Genomic DNA, 16,343 nt, shown 5'->3' on the forward strand with positions numbered 1-16,343 from the left:
GCCAAGAGCAGATTTTAGCCAGGATATTCCAGCTGTTCTTTATTACCACAATTGCATTTAGAACGAATATGCCTCAAAACTTATGTTCACAACATTCCATTTCAATATATAGACTGAATGAACCCATTTAATACATGGTTTCTTGAATCCTTTCTACAGCCTTGGTAAGTTCCTTAACAGAGGTCTCCTATCGAAAAAGCTTATCAAAAGGTCATATTGGGAACAGCTGTATATTTCAAAATTTCCCCACATTTTTGCCTGGTTGTTTAATAAACATTGTTCAAATGATTAACAGATATTAATTGAATAAAATATATAATTGTAAAAACACAGAGTTGGGGTTAAATAGGAGGGTTTTTTTTTTACAATACTAAAAGCTATCTACATAGCTTTATCGACTGCACCCATCTTCTGACTATATATTTAGGTAGCTGAACTTTAGATGTCAGTTGCAAATGAAACCTATTCTAATTTGAAAGCAGGCATCTCTTCAAATGAAAGAAACGGGTGAACTTAACTAAATCAAACTATACTTATTTCTTCAGCAGTACAGATCATTCAACAAATTACTGTAGTTCAAGCGCTTTTATAAACAAACCTGTTAACAGAGTCCCATCTTATGACCAGGAGCTAAAACAATACAATCCAGAATGCTGGAAGACAAGATTGAAACATAGATGGCCGCAACCGTGATTAACAGACTGCTACCTCTTTTCTTAGGCTGTTGACGTTAAAGGTGGTGAATAGGACACATTACCCAGCCACTTTTGCTTCTTTCTGCTACAGATCCAAGGTGCCAGGCATGGAGACCTGGGCATGAAAACCAATTCAGTCAGCCTTTAGTAAATTAGTAAAATTAGAAACGTTTGATGGCATTCTATTGTTGCCATTGTAATCACAGTAATTTTCACTGGTAATGGTGCTTTGTGATGAAGTGGGGTTCTCACAGAATAATTGTGAAAGGTATCGGAAAAAAATCAGAATGCAGCATCTGGCTGCAAAAAGCTCTTCAGATTCAAATTGGCATTATATTTTATCTTGAAAATTTATTGGAGATTCACATCATGCCATTTTAAGTGGAAAAGGTGAAAGCAGAGTAATTTTGTTCAATGAATTATTCATAATTATTCAGACTGGGTAAGATTGCCATCCAGGCACTGATTTCTCTGACAGTTCCTTCTACTGAGCCTCCATTACGCTTGTCATTTTTATTTCTTTTTATCTACCATCGCTTTCTTAGTTACTGAACTTGTCCCTTAGGGCTTCCTCTTCGCCAAACCTGAGCATTTCAAATCAGCAACAGTGTAAAAGATGTGCAGCTTGCCTCAAATCGCAGTTCTCCATGAGCTGTCTTTTCTTTTCCCCCATAGCATTTTAAAAACCCACATCCACAGCGATGCCTCTTAGGCTGTTTGATTAGGTGTTTTAAAAAGAAAGGGAAAAAACCCAGCAAAAGACAAAAAGAATATAATGCACTGACGAAGACTTCTATTTTTCCTGAAACAACCCAGATGATAGTGGTGTTTTCTGTGTCTTCCTTTGTTGTCTGTATAAAGCATTCTAGCTGCACAGCATCACGCAGAAAGAAACAACTGTTAAAGCAGGCTGGCTTCAGTGCCCTTGATTCCAGCATGACGCGGACAAGGACTATGGTGTCGACAGGCTAATCCATACAAAGGTACACTTAAGAGACCCAAGTAGCTGCTTAGGGCCAAGAGATATAAACACAAAAACACAAAAACGGCAGCAGTTGGGTAAGGAAGTGGAGCATTCGATTCTCACAGGCTGAAACCAAAACGGATTGCAATCCCAGAGATTCTCCACTTGATGGCTGGTTGTGTCACTGCTAGTCGACAGCTATCCTGCATCCGTCCAGAAGGGCTGGGATTGATTTAGGTCAGGGAGACTGCTTTCTTGTCTGCCTTTTTTGCTCTAACGGATCTGAGAAGCAATGCCTATCTATAGGAGCACAACTAACATATGACTCTGGGACAGTGAGTCGGCTTGAGCAGCAGATCGTCTGAAGAAAAAAGGGGGGGAGATGGAAAGGGGGGGAAGGCCCCAAAACAGTAACAGGTATCGTCTCCTTTGTCCTGTTCTTGCAGGTATATATCACTGTGGCATAAGCAACTGTTCACGTACAAGACCAAAAAAAAAAAAAAAAAATCATTCTTCATCAGAAGCAATTTAAGTAAAAAGCTCCAAGCAGTGTGCCTGCCTCAGTTCAGAGACGCTGCTAATGTCAGAAGCCAAGAAGCACATCCAGGTGGTGGTACGCTGTTCCTTGTACTGTAACCAAAGCAAAAAATGTTCAGTATATTAAAACAGATGGATGAATTTTTGGGTAGTAAAAAAATAATAAAACCTACGCTGCTCCATGCCCGGTTCTAGGCGTCTGCTTTGCCGCACTGCGTCTAGAAAACTGCAGCACTGAGAGCTCTGGCACTTGCGATAGTGTAGAAAGCAGCAGCTCTGTGACAAAGCAGTCAGCTGACTTATACTGTTATAATTCAATGTCCTCTCTTTTAAAAAATTAGGCCAGTTCTAAGGTAGCACCAGAGGGATGCCCTGGTATATCAAATTTGTTCCCCCCCCTCCAAAAAAACAACATACAAGAAAGTGATTCCAGGTGTCATTTAGCTTTGTTGGCTTTACCTCGTTTGCAAAAGGCAGATTGTTTTGGTTGTTGGGGGTTAAGTGGGTTCTTACTGTTCTGTAGCAGATCTATCTAAACAGAAGGTCACATCATGTTTATCAACAAATGCAGGTTTAATGTTGTAAGCAAGTAGTGAGCAACAAACAGGCCAGTATTGCTTAGGGAAAGTTTCTCACTTGACTGTGACCACATCTCTCCTGTCCAGAATGATGGGTCCATGCAAAATATAAACCAAGAGCTGTACAGCTAAAGCTAAGGACTCAGTTGCCACCTCTTTAACCCCTTATGCATGGACTCAAAGTGCAATCCTTTTGCAGGTGACATACATTGGAATCACCAGCTGGAAGCAATCCCAGTCTTCGATTAACAGCAGATGAGTTGCTAATTTTGCAAATAATTTTGAAACCCTGGACAGCATGCTTGCTTGCTTGCTGACATGTGGGCAAGTGAGTTCTGATTTCTGGCAATCCTTTCCAAGGTTTCCAAAGTATACTTAGAAGTGGTTTACCATTCCCTTCTCCAGTCTGCCCAAGGCTACATAGGCTGGCTCTTTCCTACAAGGTGCAGTAGGGACTCAAACTCCTGACTTTGGTTCTCCAGTCAGGTATCCAACTTACTGAGGTATCCAGCTAGTTACAGCATGTTTACATGGCAAAATTAAGCAAGTGTTAAAAAGGTGTCATAGTTCTAAATCAAGAATCCCTGGGAAGAACATAAATTCTTCTATTATATAAATATTCATAAAGTAGAAGAGATTGATTGTAGAGCTTGAAGGGATCCCCGGAGACAGGGATAAGCAGTGAGGTGGCCAAGTTTGCCGATGACGTGAAACTTTTCTGGGCAGTGAAGACCAGAAGGGATTATGAAGAGCTCCAGAAGGATCTCTCCAAACTGGGAGAATGGGCGGCAAAATGGCAAATGAGTTTCAATATAAGAAAATGTAAAGTAATGCACATTGAGGTAAAAATCAAAACATTAGTTATCAGTTAATGGGTTCTGAGCTGTCCATGATGGATCAGGAAAGAGATCTTAGTGTGCTGGTGGACAGCTCAATGAAAGTGTCAACCCAGTGTGTGGCAACAGTGAAGAAAGCCAATTCCATGCTAGGTATCACTAAAAAGGGAACTGAAAATAAAACAGCCAACAATATAATGCTATTGTACAAAATGCTGGTAAGGCCACATGTGGAGTACTGCATACTGTTCTGGTCACTGCACCTCAAAAAAGACATTGTGGAATTGGAAAAGGTGCAGAAGAGAACGACAAAAATGACTGGGCTGGGGCTTTCCTTACGAGGAAAGGCTACAGCGTTCAGGGCTCTTTGGTCTAGAGAAAAGGCGCCTGAGAGGGCAGACATGATCGAAACTTATAAAATTATGCAGGGAATGGATAAAGTGGATAGAAGGAAGTTCTTTTCCCTCTAATGCAATACCAGAACCAGGGGACATTCACTCCAATTGAGTGTTGTGAGAGTGAGAATAGACAAAAGAAAAAAACAGGTTGCATACCTGTAACCATAGTTCTTTGAGTGGTCATCTGTGAATTCACACATATGGGTATTGTCTGCGCCTGTGCTGACTCTCTCGGAAGATTCTAGAGCTAAAAGTAACAATTTTATGGTGTGATTCCCCATGAGGCATATGCTCCTCCCACCCACCATCTTCCCCAGTTCCTAAATTTTATCTGCTGGGTAGAGAAGAAAAAAATGGTATAAACGATTAACCTGTGACGGATTGAGGGGAGGATGGATGGGTTGTGTGAATTCACAGAGGACCACTGGAAGAACTATGGTTACAGGTAAGTAACCTGTTTTTCTTCTTCGTGGCCTCTGTGAATGCACACATGGGGGTGACTAGCAAGCTGCACTTACCGGTTGGTGGGACGTCACGGTAAGAAGGAGGACAGGACAGCTCTGCCAAATGCAGCATCACAGTGGTAATGTTTCATGAACGTGGACGGTGTAGACCAGATAGCAGCACGGAAGATGTCAGGAACCTCTGTGCCACGGTGAAAGGCAGTGGAGGTGGATAGACCTCTGGCTGAGTGAGCTGTCAGATGTTCAGGTGGAGATTTTCCAGACAGCTGGTAGGCCAAGGAAATGGTCTGCACTATCCAGCGTGCTATAGATTGGGGGGAGGCTGGTGCTCCTTTGTTGAGGCCATGAAAACATACGAAGAGTTTATTAGTTTTCCTGAAGACTTTTGTCCTCTATAAATAGGCTAAAGCACGCCTGATGCCCACATTATGGAGCATATGTTCCAATGGAGAAGGAGGAGATTTAAAGAAGGATGGTAGTATGGTAGGTTGGTTCAAATGAAAGTCAGAGACAACCTTTGGCAAAAATGAAACATCAAAGTAAAGAGTCACCTTATCAGGATGAAACTGGGTAAAGGGCAGATCAGCTCGAAGGGCAGCAAGCTCGCTGGCCCTTTTGGCTGAGGTAATAGCCACCAGGAAAGCTGATTTTAAAGTGAGTAGCCTTAAGTCAATAGACGCCATTGGTTCGAAAGGGCGGTGCATAAGGGCATTAAGAACCACCTGTAGTGACCATTGGGGAACAATAGGTTGCAGTGGAGGACGAATGTTATTGAGTCCTTTGAAAAACGTTTTGACAGTTGGATGGGAAAACAACTGGGAAGAAGGGGAGTCATCTGGCTGGTGAGCCACAATGGCAGATAAGTAAACCTTCAATGTGGTGAGGGAAAGGCCAGATTTGAAGAGATGAAGAAGGTAGGTGAGTAGAGTCTTCAAAGAAACAGGTATGGCACGTAAGTCATTGTCAGTAGCATATTTTAAGAATGATTTCCATTTATTTTCATATAGGAGAGTGGTGGATGGCTTACGGGCTCGAAGCATAATGTTCATCACTTCGGGAGTATCCTCCAGGCTGCAAGACCGAGAGAGGCAATGTCGGGGTGGCAGATCATCCCTCAGTTGAGCGAAAGGAGGTCTGGTCGGAGAGGGAGCCAGAACATGTCTGTTGACATTGAGACCAGGTGAGTGAACCAGGGTTGACGGGGCCAATAGGGAACTATGAGGATCGCGTTTGCTCTGTCTTGACGAAGACGGATGATTACCCTTTGGATAAGGGGTATAGGTGGAAACAGGCAAAGGAAGTCAAGGGACCAATCAATCATGAATGCATCTCCCAGAGAGGTGTTGTCCATTCCGGCTCAGGAACAAAACCATCTGCATTTGCTGTTGACTTTGGATGCAAAAATGTCTATAGAAGGTGTGCCCCACCGATGGCATAGTTGTTGGAACACAACGTCGTTCAAAGACCACTTGTGAGTCCTTGTCGGCAGTCAGCTGAGGTGATCCGCTAGAGCAGTGGTTCTTAACCTTTGTTACTCAGATGCTTTTGAACTGCAACTCCCAGAAACCCCAGTCAGCACAGTTGGTGGTGAAGGCTTCTGGGAGTTGCAGTCCAAAACTCCTGAGTAAGCCAAGGTTAAGAACCAGTGCGCTAGAGAGCTTTCATTGGTGGAGATATGGACAGCGATTGGGAAGATGTGGTTGGAATAACACCATTCCCAAAGGTCTACAGATAGGTCAAGGAGAGAAAGAGAATGGGTGCCACCCTGCTTGTTGATATATAGTAAACTGCAGTGGTGTTGTCTGTTGCCAACTGTACCACTTGTCCCTTGAGGAGGGGAAGGAAGGTTTGAAACGCCCTGATGATTGCTAGCAGTTCAAGATGGTTTATGTGAAAGGTTATTTCCTGCTTTGACCAGAGTCCATGAACAGTATGTTGAAGGCAGTGAGCTCCCCATCCCGTGGGACTTGCGTCCGTTGTGACCTGTATCGTTGGTCGCAAAGGGGAGAATGGTCTGCCAATGAGGAGGTTTTGCGGGCAAGTCCACCACTTGAGTTGGGCAGCCAGTTCCAGTGTCACAGCTAGTGGTAAGGATGGGGGGGTGTCTGTTATTAGATTGAAGAGGGACAGAAACCATGCCTGTAAGGATCTCATTTTGAGTCTGGCATGTTGGACCACAGAAGTTGTCGAGGCCATGAGGCTGAGGAGATATTGTGCGTGGTAAGCTGAGACTGAGTGTTGAGACTGGAAGGGACGGACAGCTTGCTGTATTTTCCTGATTCGTTCTGAGGGCAGGAACGCTCTGGCACGGAGTGAGGCGATCTTGATGCCGATGAATTTGGCCATTTGCCTTGGTATCAAGTGGGATTTCAAGATGTTGACCTCGAGGCCAAGGTTTTAGAGTGTGTGAAGTGTTCTGTCTCATGCTTGTATGGCGTCGTGGTATTATGCCGCCACAATGAGCCAATCGTCGATATGGGGATAGGTTTTTACTTCCTGGAGATGGAGGAGGCTGTGATTGGGGCCATGCACTTGGTGAAGGTTCTGGGGGGGGTGGAAAGTCCAAAGGGAAGGGCACAGAACTGGAAGGCAGTGTCGTTGAAGTAAAATCTGAGGAATTTTTGATGGTCCGGGTGGATAGAAATATGGAAATAGGCATCCTGTAAATCGATAATGATGAACCAGGGACGGTAAAGTATCTTGAATAGAAACCATTATGCCAGTATGAGGTTGGGACCAGTATGAGGTTGGATCCAGGAAGTGATCTCTTCCTGGAGGGGGGAAGAGTAAGGGGTGGGACAGATGAGACCCAAGGGAGGCAATTCAGAAAACTATTAAGTAGCCAGACACGACAATGGATAGAACACACTTGTCCATTGTGATAGCCTGCCAGTGGTGAAAAAATGGGGCCAACCTGGTGTGGCATGGCATCAGAGGAAATAGGGCAGGGTAAACAGTTGGAAATAATTCTCAATATTGCTTACCCTTTTGTTGTCCTTTACGAAAGGGTTGTCGCTGTCGAGATTGATTTTGAGGTCGAAATGATGGCATCAAGGGCTAAGGAGTTGGAAGAGACCTGCCACTTTGTTGAGAATGATAATTCTTATAAGGTTGAAACCTCTGGTATTGGTACTATCTAGGATAAAATTGGCCTTGACAGTAATATGGCCTTTGAAAGGTGGTAGTTGGCTGAGTAGAATATGACCGTGTTGTTTTGCGTTTCTTATGGAAGTCCTCCATGATGTCATCAGTTTTTTGATTAAAAAGGCCAGTACTGTTGAATGGGAGATCCTCGATCCTAGCCTTGGTGTCATCAGAGATTGTAGAGGATCTGAGCCAGGCATGGCGGCGGAAGGAGCCAGGCATGGCGTTGGCGGCAGGGGAAGTCCAGGAGTCCGAGCATGGCCGGGATCACCCAGCGCGGCTCGGCTCCCAGCGGCAGTGGGGGATCTCCAGGTGCCTTCCAGGGCTTCTCCGCTGCCATGGGAGGCATCTCGAAGGTCCTCCCCCCACTGCCCATCATGCTTCGGAGGCACTAGCGGCGGCAGCAGTGGGACCTCCAGGATGCCTCCCATGGCAGCAGAGAAACCCTGGAAAGCATCCGGAGCCAGATCGGCGGCCTGCGGACTGGAAGGGGGAGGCGGGGAAAGCGCCAAATTTGAATTTGGCGCTTTCCCCGCCTCCCTTTTCTGGTCCGTAGGTCTATTCTGCGGCCGCAAGCCGATTGGAAATCTTGCAGCCGGAGAAGTCCGTACCTCGAAAAGTACGTACATCGAGCCATGTGTATGTCGAGGGTCCACTGTAACAACATTCTGGCCTCTGTTTCTTGATTGAATTCAGCATAACACAAATAGACTATTGAGGTTAGATTTCACAAACAGTGAATGCAAACAAACCAGAGAATGTTTGCTGCAGGACTGTTCTTTTGAAATCAGAAGCAATTTTAAATACCTCCGTACAATTTTGCTACATTGATAACATTTCCAGGTACTAGGAAATACTGTACAACACACGTAATAAGTTCAAATATGTCCATCTTGCCTCTTGATACGTGCAGAAGGAAAACTGCACTGTATTAACCTGACTAAACTCCAAACTGCTTTTATTGAATTTAGGTATTATTCCTTCTAACTCTACTCTGTGATGAATAGAGCAATATAACAGGGCAATTAAAGTTTAAGGTGTGCAGGATCAGAACATGATAGGAATTGTAACTTGGATTACTTCTTTGCTTCTTCTGTTACACCTGTTTTTTATGTCCTATGGCATGTATTCACTGACTGCCCTTCTGTATACATACTCTCAGTAAAACAAATAAACATCCTCATGCATGAACAATATTTATTTATTTATCATTTATTTAATAATGTATTAATTAAACTGTTTCAATCTTCTTTGTTATGATTGTTTTCTTGTAGTTATATACTGTTGTTAGGCAGTTAGATATTATAGTGGAAAGATTGTGATTTTAATACACAGAACTTTTAGAATAATGCAATGTGTTCGTGTATATGTAACAGCATTAGATTGTTTCCAACCGGCGTGGCTGTTTGAAACCTCAGTTTTTTTGGTCTTGTTATATGCTTGGGACACAACTGAGGATGATCTGTGTTGGCATTATGTTACATATGGCCATGTTGCTTGGTAGCTGGAGATTTCTGGTACAGCGTGGAACATGGAATATCTATAAAGCTGAGAAATGAACAGATCTTTGTGTTTGGGCTTTGGCCCCTGTATCTCAAACTCCTCCCCTTTGTCTAAGATATTTAATTATAGCATGTACATTTCACTACTTAATTTCATACGGCTTTCTTTCTGGGATGTGACATGTTGACAACATGAACCTCTCCTCCAGGGCTCTGCCCACAACATAGATGGCCTGTGGTGTGAGTGGGGGAAGGATATCTCAGCCAAAAAGTTCGAAATGAAGCCCCAACCCAGCCATCACTTGCCTACTAGCCATGAGCCCATTGGCCAAATCTGGTTTCCATCCCTGACCTAGAGAACAGGATTTAGCAATACGGTTTTGTCACAGAGAACTGCAAGGTTAAAAATAAAACTGTGAAATGGCCTGTCTAGCTAACAACATCCTATGGAAGTATACTCAAACACATACTCTTAGGTACTGTAGGTATGTATAGCATTAAGGTCTTAACAAATATTATCCTCACATGAAGCAATGCTATTTTCTGTTAAGAATAACCATTACCTTTGGACCACATTTTACTTCTGCTTTAATATCCTATGCACACTCAATTTGTTTTAGAATGTCTGTGTTTTATTGGGTTGGAATAATACCACCCACTCCCCCACACACGGCGTTTGTGTGTGTTCCATATATTCTGTATTGCTGCCAGTTTCTTATTGAATAATACATCTTTTGCTTATTTAATCCATTACCCTAAAACACAAGAATGTATGTATGGGCACACAAAGACACACATAAACACATGCCTATACACCTGGAAAGGGAATATCAGATAAGTCATAAATACAACTGTGATCAATTCCTCAGAAAACCCTTCTTTCTTCTGGGTGGTCATAGGTTTAAATAGTGGTTTTGTTCACAGTCATCACTGGCTTCTGTCTTAATTTATTTAGCTGTATTATATTAGAGAAATATACCACCCTATTTTTCCTAGTATAAGGAAGTATTGTATTACTTATTTGGCATATGACCCTGGAGGGGGCGGAGCACAGGGAGTTCCTGTACCAGAAGGAAGCCACAGCAATACAGTATTTTTTTTTCTTTGCTGCTTCTTTGTTTTTATTTTAACCTCATTTCTTTTCATACATTTACTAAACAAAGTTTTTAGTTAAATCTTTTTAAGAGAAGGAGGGCTGCAGATAAGAGAAGTTGGAGACTTCTTTCTGTAGATTTTATTTTATTTTTGCCTTTTAGTAGCTTGATGGGTGTTCATGCCTATGTAGATAAGGGCATAAATAACTAAGGGACATTAATATTCTCAGCCTAGAAAAGAAGAAAAGTGATTAACTGAACCCAGGGGACTAGAAGAGAGGAGGTACTGGCCCAGCCAGCCAGACACTTGGGGTTTGGGCCCTTATGGAGAACCTGTCCATATTCCCTGGGCCACCAGCATATGCCTTTAATAGTTCAATGTCATACAGTATGTGATTATCCAGAACCAAGCTCCCTTAACAATACTGGGTTCCAGGACCTAAGCACTTAGACAATTTAAACAAGCTCTAAAACTAGCCTGGGAACCTGCTTTTTTTAAAAGCTCTTCTTAGGAGGATGGAAGGAGCTACCTAGCCATGGCTCCCAACCGGTCTTCATTGCTTTGCTTCTCATAACTTAAAAATACCCTCATTTTTTTGCTACTTTAGAATAGGTCTGGAGCTTTTGAGTCCTATTATATGCTTGGCCTTCGCCTCAAAGGTGAACAGGATTGGCGCTTCACAGTTAGGTGAGTACAGTGGGGTCTCGACTTACGAACGGCTTGACATACGAACGTTTCGACTTACGAACTGCTCTCATAGGAATATATGGACTCGACTTACGAACTTAGATTCGAGTTACGAACTCCTTTTTTCACTTTTTTTTAAAGCTAAGTCATCTTAGGTCAAAAGGAAAAAAGAAAAAATTATCCCCCTCTAGTGGCAGAAGGCGGAATAGCAGCTTCCCATTAGTTTCTATGGACGAAAAGAGCAGATACGGATTAAATGGTTTTCAATGCATTCCTATGGGAAATGCAGATTCGACTTAAGAACTTTTCTTAAGAGAACTACCTTCCAATACGGATTAAGTTCGTAAGTCGAGACCCCACTGTAGAATTATCTGCTCCTCCTATGAGAGGGTCTGAGGCTGGGAAAGTTATGTTTTTAGACTATAACTCCCCAAATCCCTCCCTGAAAAATTATGAATCAATTTTAGGCATCTAGTGATTCATAAAAGTCCAGAGTAGGTGTCTTTTCTAAGCTCAATGTCAAATCACTGTATCAGCCCCTTTTACTTGGTTTTCAGAATGAAAACAAGTTTGAAAAGCATAGCCAAGGTGTTCTAGGAGTGAACAGTCTCTGCCATGTAGCAGCCGCCGCCATACAATCCCATGCTCTCTTTTCCAGTGGTACCTGCAGTGGAGAGTCATTCACCTTTTGAGCTACGCATGCTTTTCTGGTGTTCCAGCTGTCTCCTTCGCAGGCACTTTATTTTTCGAGGTTCCCCCAGTGGAACTCATTTGCCTAGTATCTGGTCAGTGACTGGTCATTATCTATTACTTTAAATACCAGCTGGGGTCCTGCTGGGGCTGTGAATCACAGGCGGATAAAACAGTTATCCCAAACAAGGAATTTTAAATCAGCTTTGGTGTTCCTATAGCATGCTGCTGTTACCCTTGTGCAACTCTGATCAAGTACAGATACAGAGCTGTCACGTGTGCATGCACACAGAGACCCACACACACATCTGGACCGAGTGAGAACATTTGGTCAGAGGGAAGAAAAATAAAATAAAACGAAGTCAAATAAACAGAAAATGCCTCACCCCACCACCAGGCCAATTTAAAATAGGCCATCTGCCAACTTCATTTGGTTTATGTAAGCACATATAGACAAAACCTCAGGCACAATTTAGAGTTCCAAGTGTTGTGAAACAAGAGAGAACAGACACCATGCCCTTTAATAGGAAACATAAATGCTTATAGGTTTTGAGAATAACATGGACTACATTACGCATGGACTAAATAACTGTGTAACAATTCCAGGACTTGCTGCAGTTCTTTAGACAGTAAAAAAGCTGCCTAAATATCTAGATAATGAGAAAGCAAAGGTTTCAAGGAAGATTTTTTTTTTAAGCGAAGAACAGGCCTAGTGGAAATTCACAGGTATATAGCACACTTGAAATTATGCCCAATTATTCTGTACAGAGCTGTAAAACATGGGATTCCCAGTGTGGTGCAGTGGATAGAGTGACAGACTAGGACTCTGGAGAATAGGGTTCAGATCTCCACTGGCCATGGAAACTGACCGAGGGAGTGGAACTGGTAAAACTTTAAATATCTTACTACCTTTAAACCCTATTAGGGTCACTACAGGTTAGTTCTGACTCGATGGCACAGAGCACACGTAAACATAAAACAAACAGAATTCATTTGGTTGTCATAATAAAAGTGGTCACAGGTACTATATGTAATATTATGTGCCAGCAGGATGCATCTGACATATTGCAACCCTAATTAAGTTTTCAAGGTATGATGGATTTTTAAGAAATTGTTTATTCAGTGCTACTCTTGTGAGTCTCTGTGGCTGAGCAGAGATTTGAATCCAGGTCTCCCAAATCATACACTGTCACTCTATCTGTAACACCACTCTGGCAGTTCCAAAGGTACTATAATTGATATAAACCCTATACTGTATATGTGCAGCCCCTCCCCATACGGGCAAATTACATGTTAAACGTTAGAACATAGTCACTCAAATGCTGTTTCCCTTAAAGAGGATCAGATAACTGGAAGGAAAAATTTATTATATTTGTACTGGTTCTTTGCTCTAATCTATTTATAAGATTGGAGCAGAGAACCTATTTTATATTTATATCCCACCTTTCCTTTAAAGGCACAGTATATGACTTTTCTCCTCTGCGCTTTAGTTTCCGAATAACCTTGTGAGATATGCCAGGTTGCAGGAGAGTAGCCGACCATCTGAGTTTCATAACTCAGTACATATGGAGATGAACTTGCAAGGGCCCCATCCAATAGGGTTGCCACATGGCCGTCCCCATGCTTGTTTTTGCCTCAGCAGAACTGAGAATAAGAGTGGGTTTGGAATGCCACAGATAGGACAACAGCTTAACCAAGTCAATCTGGATAGGAAAAGACTTAAAACAGCTCCAGATTCTTGATTCTCTGGTCATATAACCATCCTGAAGTTGCATTTTTGCCTTCGGCCTCACTGCTTACTGTTATGCAATCCCTGCAAGGTGGTCCCTAATCTTTTCTATGTCTGTGGCAACATAATTGGCTAGGCATTTAAGTGTAAATTTCTCCCTGGGCATGATACACCATATGGTTATCAAGGAGTACGTAATTGGGGCTCATTTTGATTCAACAAGATATGTTGAGAAGAAACACTTTCCCCTCACATGTGCAGATTATGCTACTCTAATAATCTTGCTGCATCTGGGACTATACAAAGCCATTTTATTGTTGTACCTCTTTCAGCAGTGGACATATATTGGCTGAAATCCTGTTGCTTAGCATACTAGGTTGTGATACGGTAGGCTCACTGAATCCATGGGGATTTCATAAGCTCTACTGATTCAATAGGCCTACTTTAATTGTAGCTAACTATGCTAGGCAATGGGATTTCAGCCATTATGTCATTATCAACCATTTTAACATGGCTCAGTGGTTTAGTTCTCTGGCTGTGGAGCCAGAGGTTAGGAGTTTGAGTCCCCGCTGTGCCTCCTTCACAGGGGCTGGATTTGATGATCCACAGGGTCCCTTCCACCTCTGCAGTTCTCAGATTATAACAACTGTTTCCTTGAATTTCAGACAGCAGGACATTTACATGAAAAACATTCCATTTCTTTTAATAAACCTTAATTACTCCTATGTTTGGACCCTGGCATTCAAATAACTGGCTGTTACTGTTAAACTAATACAAATATATATTCTGGGTCCAATTAACATGGCCAGGAGTGAGTAGTTTTATCTCTTTATAATGGGACTTCTCTACCTACATATGACTTGTATGGTATTCTCCTGAGTTGCTGGATCAAAATAATGTCTTGGTCATTTTGTTTCACTAATCCAATGCCACAGTTTGTAAAACAGAACTGATGCAAGAGAAATTAACTTTGATCCTAGAGCCTTGACAGGTTCATTTCTGAGAAAAAAAGTAAAGATGTACGAGAAATTACTCCCTGACAATACTGGTTATTGCTTCTGTCTAGAAGTCACTACTCTGAATAAGTTAATCAGCATGTTCCACTCTATTGTACCAAACTGTTCTTTATTAGACGTTCTCATTCTGTAAATTAAAAATTTGCAGATCAAAAGTTTGTGCTAAGTAGAATACTGTCACAAGTTGCTCCTACAAACAACAAAACCTTTTCATTGCTATTTACCAAACTGGAAAATGTTCACTTATCACAATCTGTAGTGTAAATCACAGCCGCGTTTTATAGAAGGCCAGGTGCAACGTTATCGTTCATTTGTTTTACCTACAGCTGCAACAGTTGGTGTCGGTTAATAGTTTACTTACTCTCAAGTATGCTATTTCCTTTTAGCTGCTTCCTGACTTAGATCTACTACCTGCCCGTGTATGTTTCTCTGTATGTGTGTCCTAGCAGTTGAATTTTAATGACACCATTGGAAATTAATATTGTTCTTTAGAAATTGAAAACTCTTCTGTGTGCAATGAGCACTGCTACCCAGAATCACATGTCCAAGGTGAGTCTATTCCTGATTCCAAACACTTGCAACATCTGTGGCCAAGCACTTTATCTTCAGCTGGAAAAGAGGGTGTAATATGAGACCGAAAGAAAGAAAGAAAGAAAGAAAGAAAGAAAGAAAGAAAGAAAGAAAGAAAGAAAGAAAGAAAGAAAGAAAGAAAGAAAGAAACAAACAAACAAACAAACAAACAAACAAACAAACAAACAAACAAACAAACAGAAAAGAACTGTCACTGTATTTAGAATGGTGCCTGCATGTTTCCTGTCACAGCAGTAGAAATGGAGATGCAAGGCTCTCCAAGCGGTCAGTTGCAAACTATATAGTCACTGCTTCTCAGGGGGAAAAGCCTGATACTGATAATTCTCCCAAAGAAATCTGTGGTCCTCCACATGCTGTTGGACTGCAATTCCCATCACCTCTGCAACAGCTGTCACTATGGAGTAATAGGAGATGTAGTTCACACTTTGCTCACCCCTGTCCTAGAGGCCTACTTTGCATTGAAGTTCAATATGACTTTGTATACACCTGCTGTTTTATATACTTAGTTGCTGTTGTTTAGTCGTGTCTGACTCTTCATGACCCCATAGACCAGAACACTCCAGGCCCCCCTGTATATACTTAGTACTACATACCAAATGGATAATTTTCAAAAAGAAATACTCTGTTCTTGGTGATTTGGGTCTAAATCTAACCCATTAGTCTCAACTAGAGTAGACTGAATTCACAGTGCTTACAGCCAAATGTTCCAGATCATCTACAGATGCAGGCATATTTAGGGAAGAGGTGACAGAAAGGGAACAGAAGAATGTGCAACAATTTTCTGTAATCACCTCATTGATACAACAGGACTAAGAAATGAATAAAGACAGAATCTGACAGATCTAAACAAGATACCCCATCAACCTCCTTTGCCTTCATCCTCCACAACCACCACAGATGAGACTGTAGAATGGTAATACTTTCCTATAGCCTCTTATAGTCCACATACCATTTCTGGTCTCATTTAAGTTCATTTACATTCTCCACTGAAGCAAGAGATAACAGAACTAGGCTTCCTAAACTATGTAGCCAGCGTTTCTAAACATAAAGAAGTGTCTACTATTTTCTTTTACTGGACCAGGTGAATGCTGCACGTAATTCTCACTGCCATATATGCATATTGTGTGTGTGGGGGGGGTACTAAAACAGTTACAAAGGCTGGCCGTATTTATTTTAGAAATACACTGAAAAAATTACAAACAGAATACCACTTAAGAATAGCTATGTACATGTCTTTGAATTGTGGTGCTGGAGGAGGCTCTTGAGAATCCCCTGGACTGCAAGGAGAACAAACCTAACAATTCTGAAGGAAATCCTTCACTGGAAGGACAGATCCTGAAGCTGAGGCTCCAATACTTTCGCCATCTCATGAGAAGACTCCTTGGAAAAGACCTTGATGTTGGGAAAGTGTGAAGGC

The 16,343-nt window shown here is 42.0% G+C and overlaps 2 long non-coding RNA genes across 5 annotated transcripts in view; one reads left to right on the top strand and one right to left on the bottom strand.

Annotated features, from left to right (window-relative positions):
- Window positions 1-16,343, bottom strand: part of LOC110072927 (uncharacterized) — a 40,264-nt gene that overhangs the window by 18,565 nt on the left and 5,356 nt on the right. Inside the window, exons 1-2 of one of the 4 annotated variants that reach the window (XR_013545226.1) lie at window positions 2,370-7,623; window positions 599-2,289 (exon numbers count right to left, since the gene is read on the bottom strand). The exons of 1 other annotated variant lie outside the window; for it this stretch is intronic. This is a non-coding gene — a long non-coding RNA (uncharacterized LOC110072927). Of the gene's footprint in view, window positions 1-598; window positions 7,624-16,343 lie in introns of those variants that run through there. 2 more of the 4 variants (XR_013545227.1, XR_013545225.1) reach the window with 2 other exon arrangements.
- LOC140706383 (uncharacterized) lies at window positions 9,152-15,114 on the top strand. Its single transcript, XR_012086022.2, has 2 exons — window positions 9,152-10,900; window positions 14,828-15,114. It is a non-coding gene; the product is annotated as an uncharacterized LOC140706383 (long non-coding RNA).

This window comes from Pogona vitticeps, chromosome 4 (genome assembly GCF_051106095.1).
Source record: "Pogona vitticeps strain Pit_001003342236 chromosome 4, PviZW2.1, whole genome shotgun sequence".
Classification (NCBI taxonomy): domain Eukaryota; kingdom Metazoa; phylum Chordata; class Lepidosauria; order Squamata; family Agamidae; genus Pogona; species Pogona vitticeps.